This window comes from Sander lucioperca, chromosome 8 (assembly GCF_008315115.2).
Source record: "Sander lucioperca isolate FBNREF2018 chromosome 8, SLUC_FBN_1.2, whole genome shotgun sequence".
NCBI classification, from domain to species: Eukaryota; Metazoa; Chordata; class Actinopteri; order Perciformes; family Percidae; genus Sander; species Sander lucioperca.
The window spans coordinates 26,815,728-26,825,253 of record NC_050180.1 but is presented as its reverse complement, the minus strand read 5'-3'; positions in this window follow the sequence as shown (position 1 = coordinate 26,825,253).

Genomic DNA, 9,526 nt, shown 5'->3' with positions numbered 1-9,526 from the left:
CTGGGGGGTCTGGGGGCCGTCGCTCATAAAATATTGTCTGCCAAACACTTCATTTCCTGCATTCTGTTGAAATTTAATGCAACAATTTATGGTGCAAATGTCTTCATCCATCCATCTTCATCTGCTTATCCGGTCTCGGGTCGCGGGGGTAGCAGCTCCAGCAGGGGACCCCAAACTTCCCTTTCCCGAGCCACATTAACCAGCTCCGACTGGGGGATCCCAAGGCGTTCCCAGGCCAGGTTGGATATATAATCCCTCCACCTAGTCCTGGGTCCTCCCAGCTGGACGTGCCTGGAACACCTCCCTAGGGAGGCGCCCAGGGGGCATCCTTACCAGATGCCCGAACCACCTCAACTGGCTCCTTTCGACGCGAAGGAGCAGCGGCTCTACTCCGAGCTCCTCACGGATGACTGAGCTTCTCACCCTATCTCTAAGGGAGACACCAGCCACCCTCCTGAGGAAACCCATTTCGGCCGCTTGTACCCTGGATCTCGTTCTTTCGGTCATGACCCAACCTTCATGACCATAGGTGAGGGTAGGAACGAAAACTGACCGGTAGATCAAGAGCTTTGCCTTCTGGCTCAGCTCTCTTTTCGTCACAACGGTGCGATAAATTGAATGTAATACCGCACCCGCTGCGCCGATTCTCCGACCACTCCAAGGTACTTGAACTCCTTCACTTGGGGTAAGGACTCATTCCCTACCTGGAGAAGGCACTCCATCGGTTTCCTGCTGAGAACCATGGCCTCCGATTTAGAGGTGCTGATCCTCATCCCAGCCGCTTCACACTCGGCTGCGAACCGATCCAGTGAGTGCTGAAGGTCACAGGCCGATGATGCCATCAGGACCACATCATCTGCAAAAAGCAGCGATGAGATCCCCAGCCCACCGAACTGCAACCCCTCTCCACCCCGACTATGCCTCGATATCCTGTCCATAAATACTACAAACAGGATTGGTGACAAAGCGCAGCCCTGGCGGAGGCCAACTCTCACCTGAAACGAGTCCGACTTACTGCCGAGAACCCGGACACAGCTCTCACTTTGGTAGTACAGAGATTGGATGGCCCTGAGAAGGGACCCCCTCACCCCATACTCCCGCAGCACCTCCCACAGTATCTCCCGGGGGACCCGGTCATAGGCCTTCTCCAGATCCACAAAGCACACGTAGACCAGTTGGGCATACTCCCAGGCTCCCTCCAGGATCCTTGCGAGAGTAAAGATCTGGTCCGTTGTTCCACGACCAGGACGGAATCCGCATTGTTCCTCTTCAACCTGAGGTTCGACTATCGACCGAACCCTCCTTTCCAGCACCTTGGAGAAGACTTTACCAGGGAGGCTGAGAAGTGTGATACCCCTATAATTGGCACACACCCTCTGGTCCCCCTTTTTGAAAAGGGGAACCACCACCCCGGTCTGCCACTCCTTAGGCACCGTCCCAGACTTCCACGCAATGTTGAAGAGGCGTGTCAACCAAGACAACCCCTCCACACCCAGAGCTTTAAGCATTTCTGGACGGATCTCATCAATCCCTGGGGCTTTGCCACTGTGGAGTTGTTTAACTACCTCAGCAACTTCCACCAGGGAAATTGACGACAATCCCCCATCATCCTCCAGCTCTGCCTCTACCATAGAGGGCGTATTAGTCGGATTTAGGAGTTCCTCAAAGTGCTCCTTCCACCGCCCTATTACCTCCTCAGTTGAGGTCAACAGCATCCCATCCCTACTGTACACAGCATGGATGGTTCCCCGCTTCCCCCTCCTGAGGTGGCGAACGGTTTTCCAGAAGCACCTTGGTGCCGACCGAAAGTCCTTCTCCATGTCTTCTCCGAACTCCTCCCACACCCGCTGCTTTGCCTCTTTCACGGCAGAGGCTGCAGCCCTTCGGGCCCTTCGGTACCTTGCCACTGCCTCCGGAGTCCTATGGGATAACATATCCCGGAAAGACTCCTTCTTCAGTCGGATGGCTTCCCTGACCACCGGTGTCCACCATGGTGTTCGTGGGTTACCGCCCCTTGAGGCACCTAAGACCCTAAGACCACAGCTCCTCGCCGCAAATGTCTTTATTTATGTAAAAGAAATGATTATTCTCCTTTATTGTTCAAAACTTTCTTCACATTCAAAACATCACACGTGTTTCAGGATGTTATTTTAGGAATCAACTCCATCTCAACAGCTAATCCGTTAGAGAATGAGACCTTGTTAAAGCCAGAAGCTCCAAAGTTTAAATCTACATAAATCTGTCTTTATTTTTCATTTCATGTTCTTTAACCCCTGATGCTGCAAAGTAGACACAGTTATTGTTTTCCGTACATGTTTTGGGGAGTGGGTTTTTCATATTTTTTGAGGGAGACAAATCTACGTCTTCTAAATGTTGGGAGGGAACATACTCCTGCATCCCCCTGAAATCTACGCATATGATCTCAGTGGATCAACTCTGTCACACTGCCCACAGCTGGAGACCTCTAATGATCAATACAACTTTATCATCATTATTTATTCGTCGTTTTCACACACACAGAAACACATTGAAGGTAAATCTTTTCTCAGAATGATTTTTGTCATTTTGAGTTTGAGGTCATTTTGTGTCTCTTTGCTGTTGTTTTGTGTCTCATTATGATTGTTTCTGTCTCTTTGAGCTCTTTTTTTTGTCTTAAGAGTGATACGGCTGCACAATATATCATTTTTTTTATATGGTCATTGCGATATCAACTTGCGCAATAGAGACAGATAGATCTGTTCAGAAGCACTTCATCAGTGTGCATACAAATTTAATAAATAGAACAAAGTAAGTCAATACAACACAGACAAAGGCAACTAGAAAAAAATATGAATGAAAGCTAAATATATATAAGATATCTTAAATAGTAAAACAAGTTTTTTAAAACCTTTGAAACAGTGGTTAATGTAAGTTAGTAGCATAAAACAATTTGTGCAAAACAGCGATTCAAGTTCTTTTATTCTTTGGAAGTGAGTGTGTGTGTGTGTGTGTGTGTGTGTGTGTGTGTGTGGGCGGGGGGGGGGGGGGCAGTGGCTACAGCTCTTGGTAAGAAGCTGTTTTTCAGCTGATTTGTTTTATATTTCATTGCTCTGTACCCACTCTCGGAGGGGAGGGGTGAGAACAGGCAGTGTCCAGGGTGGGATGGGTCCTTTATTATACAGCAGGCTTTCTTTTTCAGTCGTCAGTGTAGATGTCCTGCAGAGGGTGGGATGTTGAGTACACCCTGACTGGCTGAAATCTATCATCACTTCCTTGGTCTTAGTTTTTAAGGTCTAGGTTGTTATGCTGACACCACTGAGCCAGATGTTGTACCTCCCCTCTGTAGGCTGTTTTGTCGTTGTCTGTTATGAGTCCAATTACGGTGGTGTCGTCCACAAATTTGTTGTGGGGTTGGACACAGGGGCGTAGCCATGATTTCAGAAACGAGGGGGACAGATTGTTCAGAAGGAGGATATTTGTTGAGAGAGCCTCTACCATTTGTCTCTCCAAATCACGGATTCCAACTAGCCAACATTTCATTTATGACTGATGGAAACACCCACATATCCATAAACCGTTCCAAAGTGTTTTACTGCCGCATCTCGCCCAATGGGGGACCTGCTAAAATAAAACTAGTGTAATTTAAGGTTTACTATAACGTAGGGGGGTCTGGGAGCATGCCTCCCTAGAGATATGTTTGGCCGTAATAGCCCAAATTTGGTGGCCTCATGCACATTCTAATGCCACTATTCCATCATATACACTGATCTTTATTATTGCATATTTAAATGAGTTTTCCTCTATATTTTTAAAAACATTTTAAAAATATATTATTTTTATTGCCTACATCTATATGAGTCTATCAATCAACTGACCCATACTGAGTAACGTGCAGAGACGCCTACTTATCGTGCATTCAAATCAACTCAGACGTGTTGTACGTGTTTGTTGTAAGCCCAAGTTGCTCTGTTTATGGATCAGTTTGTATGGGAGTATTGTACTAAAAGCTGAACTAAAGTCAACAAACAGCATTCTTACATATGTGTTCTGATGTTCCAGGTGTGTTAGCATTGAGTGGAGAGCTGTTGTAACTGCATCATCTGTTCATCTGTTGGTCTGATATGGAAACTGATGTTTATCAAGATCAGCAGGGATGGCAGCCTTTATGTGGGGAAGGATCAGTCTTTCAAAACACCTGGCAATGATGGGGGTAAGAGAAAGTGGTCTAACAACATAAACACATTGTGAAAGACACTCATGATAACTCTGATTTTGTAGTTATTCAAAAGAAAATATCAGCAGAAAACTGCACTTTAAAATGTAACTGTCGTTCCTTTTTTAGTGCTGCCATTTATATTCAATTCATTATTCAATTTCTTCAATAAAAGAAAGTTGGAAATTATTTCCTTTGTTTGGTGTTACGAAATGTATGTTTCAGTGACAAACGGGACAAGAACAGGACATGAACCCTGGTCTCCTGGGTGAAAGTCCTGTGTTATTTGACCCATCCCCCCAAAACCCTCAAAGAGCTTCTTTTATCATTGTCTATGTGTGTAGAATCCACCTTACTTCCCCTCAGTTGGCAAACCACTCAAACCATGTTATGTGTTCAGCAGGGATGCATGTGATTTTTATCTGTTTAAACAAGTCAACAAGGATATAATATTCCTGTTGGTGTGTTTAAACATGCCAAACAAAACTCACACTGAGGACAAGTTGGTTTTGTAAAAGCACAGACTGTGACTGTGTTGTATCAAAGTTTTCTTGTCTTTGGTTCCTTGTTCCCCTGTATGTGTTTACATACTGACTCTGGTTATGGTGAATACTCTTAAGGAAAAACTCAGGAGCATCACAACTCATTTCACATATGTCAAGGTTTTTGAGAGACTTTGATGATTTACACAAGAGCATTTAAACATGAAAGGAAAGGAGCATAAACACTCAATTGAGGAGGATTTAGGATCACACAGTACAGTGTTGGTGCCATCCCAACTCTCTGAAGTTCCTGTCTTCCTGAAGGTGTATTTAAACATCCAACTGGATGGCGTTAAGTTTAGCTAAACCTTCAAAGTAAACAAAGATATTGACTGTGCCTAAATATCTCATTATATACATATTGTGTTGAGTTTACTTTTCTCTATGGCCTTGGCAGGGTGACCAGCTCTGTCTTATCATTCAGCTGCTACATGTCTCATCATCTATGGAGGGACAAAGTTGAAGTATTCCTCTGCCTGGAGAGGTTATGAGGTTATGTTGGTCACTGACCTGAATGAGACCTGGGTACCACTGTCTCAATTTACATCATTCATGAGCTGGAAATTCCCCCAGATTCATCAGCAAACCTACATGTTTCCTCTCTATGAACATGTTTTAAAAAATCCTTTCATCAGCCGTCTTCTGGTGATGTTGGCATAGACATTTTATTAATAATACAACCTTTTCTTGACAGTGTTGTCGCCCAAGTTCTATGTGAGAACTGTGACGGCCCAGAACCTGTTGCCTTGTGCCTGTGTACTGTTGTCTTTCTTGTGCACGTCTGTGGCTGAGGTCTTACCAAGGTAACTGGGAGCACCTGGCCAGTCCTCCCAATCTATTTAACCCCTGGTTATAAAAAAACATCGAAAAACGACAAAAACGTTGGGACTGCTGCTGACTAACCCTAACCTGAGCAGAGGGAGCCATGTTAAAACAAAGTAGTGAATTACAGAAATAAAACCTTTCTTCTGTTTTGTCTCTACTATAAATGCAGCTGTAGCACTTTAATAGTATTTCACTATCACTTACTTATCTTATACAGTGTGTTGCAACTCTGATTTAACACAAGTTAAACCGCAGCCAATGAAGACAGACTCACACTTCGTCATTGACATGCTGGTGAAAACTGTGAATAAAGACATCACAAAAAATACTCAGTCTATTCCCCTAACTAAACATAGTTTTTAACATAATCGTCACTGATATATAATCTCTAACATGTTCACTGTCAAATAAATACATTTAGGGCATTGCCTCTATGATACTTTCAGTGGATGCACACAGATTGAGGTAAGAACATGCACTGCCTGTCTGCTGTAAACAGGACCTGGCGGAACCGGAAGTACTACAACAGGAAGTGACATCATGGTAAGACAATATAAAAACGACACAATATGAAATCTATTATTAACTCCACTTTTCAACTGCAAATAATTATTAACACATTATTTATAGAAAATACCATAAAGGCAACACACTCCCCGCCTGACCAATGTGAGGTCACTATGAATTTGCAGGAGTCCAGAACATTAGTCTCTAAGCAGTCTTTGTGTAGAAGTAGAGCAATTTCTGCATTTGGTCTGAGAAATGATTTTACATTGTCTTGGTCAGTCAGTCTTCACCTCGAGCTTTCTTAAATGACCATCCTTTCCAGGGAGCGTAGCGGTGATCCTGGCCATAGGCCGGCAGTTGCGTGCGGTCTGTCTTTGTTGCAAGGGAAAGTAAGCATTCACAGCTCCAATGAGTCCAGAACTGGTTGGCAGGAGCCTGAATTTGTCTCCATTGACTTGTGTACAGGTCCTTGTCCAAGAATTCTCCAGGAGGTGGTGGAACTCATGTCTTCTGTGTAAAGCCCAGTTCAGACCAAAGATACGAGACGAGTTGAAACTTGCAACTACTTGCAACGCACTGGTCTGCAGCGTTCTAAAACCTGCCAGTTCACACCAATGAGATGAGATGAGATGAGACAAGATGGTGTATCATCTCAATAGCAACGACTCTTTGTACTTCCGTTCTAACTTCTGACTTCCAGGCTTTTTGTAGCTAGATATCTCATTTGCTGCGTCTAACCGGCAATTTCCACTGGATGCGGAACGTCTGCGGAACGTCTCCGGAACGTTGACGGAGTCATTAGGTTTCCATTAAAGTCAATGTGTGTATTTCCACTGACTGCAGAACGTCTGCGTCCCGACTCCGTCCCAGTTCCGTCAGTCCCAGCCCTCCGGAGCAGATACGCAGAGCTTCTATTTTTGACGGACGACGGAGAGCTCCGCAGCAATTCAGCACACAGCAGATAGTGGGGACAGGAAGTCGAGCACAGAAACAAAATAAAACATCCGGGTAATTTTCAAAATAAAATACACCGTGCTCACGGCAGGTCATTTTCCCTGCACTACACCTTGAAAACACAGCACAGAGTAGTTTCCCCTCTACTCCTCTGGATGGAAACAAACTGTTGTTGGTTTTGTGGTTCTGTTTATAGAAACTACATCCTGTTATATCGCGCGAACATACGTCAATTCGCGAGATCTCGTGGTCGGCTGGCCGCAGCCGTTACGCAACAAATCCGGACCTGGTGGGTATTGACGGACGGCGGAGCACGCAGCCGTTCCGCAGCGGAGCCGGTTCGCAGACGTTCTGCATCCTGTGGAAATCCACGTATCCAGTATGAACGTGGATAATGTTAGTGAAAGTGAGATGCTTGCTACAGTTACATTTCTAGTGATGAAAAGGCAAAAACCCGTTTTATTTCTCTGACTGACATGTTTGTCCTAGGCACTCCCTCAAATCAGTCACTCTCTAGCTCGCTCTACCATACGTGCTTTCGGGCGCATGTTGAGCCTCCGTCTATATGCCATTTCAACCAGTTAACAGTTTGTAACAGAAATAAAATTGATTATGGATAATTTTATTTATTTAGTTTTTAGCTGACTTTACAAGATGAATTCGTTATTAGCTGTGGAAACAGGTGAGTCGAGCTGAGACAGGCCGGTTCAGACCACTGCAACTTTTCTCTGCAACCTTCTAAAACAATTTTGTCTCGTTGTGGATTGTCTGGGTCCGCTGACAAAGGTAGGAGTGGTCATGCATTTATGATAGCTGTGACCTCTGCCATTAATGTGCAAAGCACTTCGTGGGAAAGGTGAGTGTTTTGCTGAAGAAATATTGAATCAAGGATTCTTAAGGCAATGCCAATCATTCACTCTCAAGAGCCTCCCATATAAGAGACATGTGGTGGGTTGAAATCCCAGCAGCAACCCTGCTCACTGACATACCTCTGCACAGTTTTGTCCATCCCAAGCTCCTTGCACGCTCCAACAAAGTTAGTACCACAATAAGATCTGAGCTGTTTCACAGGGCCTCTGAGTGCGAAGAAGTGCCTGAGAGCATTTATGCAGCTTGACGTATCCATAGACTCACTGATCTCGATGTGTACAGCTCTCGAACTCATGCAGCGTAACATGATGACCCCCCCCTCTTGCTCTCTGCCTGTCCTCCTCTGGTGCATCTGGTTGTGACAGACTGAGCTCCAAATACATTGAGCCCCACATACGTAAAAGGAGGGCAGGTTAGGATGCGTTCAGGTGGCAGGTCCACCGTGCGTTGTGTACTGGATTGATTAGTGCCTTGCCTCCAAGGATCCATAATCCTGCTGCCTTAATCGCTCCTTCCGTCAAGTGACAGCATTGGTTTATCACATGCTCATGATGATGTCGGGTGAGCAGTTCAGAGATGTGACTATCCTTGGACAGACTTTTTGGGTTCTGTTCTGCAGTTGCAAGGTCGGAGTGCTTTAGTCGGCCTCCAACACAAATGAGATCGTCTTCCAAGGTTGGGCTGAGTTTCTGCAAGTGGCTGTTTCTGGATACAGCTTTGTTTGCCTGGAGGGGTGACGGTTCTTTGGCAAAAGCTGTGCTTTGTGTGGCTTTAAGGATAACATATCTTGCTTGGGCCATTTCAGTTTGTGTGTTTGTGGGATCTTGCCATGTGAACCAGGAATGTACTCTTCTCACTAAAGAGGTAAAGGTGGAGAAGCGTTGGAAGTGGTCAGAGGTAACTATTGTTCTCCCAGGTAAGTATCTCTCCAAACTACACCTCTGGCTCCTCATGCCACTGTACCTTCTCAGCTGTAGCGTTCCTTTTTACTACTGTTTAACTTATTTTACTATTTATTTAATTTTATTTTATCATTATTAATATTTACTGTGTGTATATGTTTATACTTATATTGTTTATATTCTTTTTATCCTTCTTATATTTGAATGTGTGACATGCTCCAACAACACCATGACAAATTCCTCGTATGTGCAACGTACTTGGCAATAAAACCCTTTCTGATTCTGATTCTGATTCTGATTCTGAAGTAGCACAGGTTTGTACTTGTGGTCGTATATTCATGTTTGTCACCAGGTACGTTTTCACTGTATATCGTATTGCTTTATATTGTTAAAGCCAATTTTTAATGCCTCTTTTGTAATCCCATTTGGGAGAGAAGCTTGAGCAGGCTGTTCTGATTAATAACAATGTCGTGTTTATTCGTGTTTGTCACCAGAGAGAATTAACAGATATCATCATAAAGAGATCCTGGTGTCACGGTGTGGTTAATAAAATAAACACTTAAGTCCACATGTTAAACACACATTGTTCATCACATCCAGACACCGTCATACACCACTGACCCTGACATTTACACCCTGTTAAATATTGGTTCAATATCAAGTCTCTACCTGCATCATTGCATGAACTGTCAATCATGACTAAGACCACTCCCCTTCCCAAAGGTATATTAGTG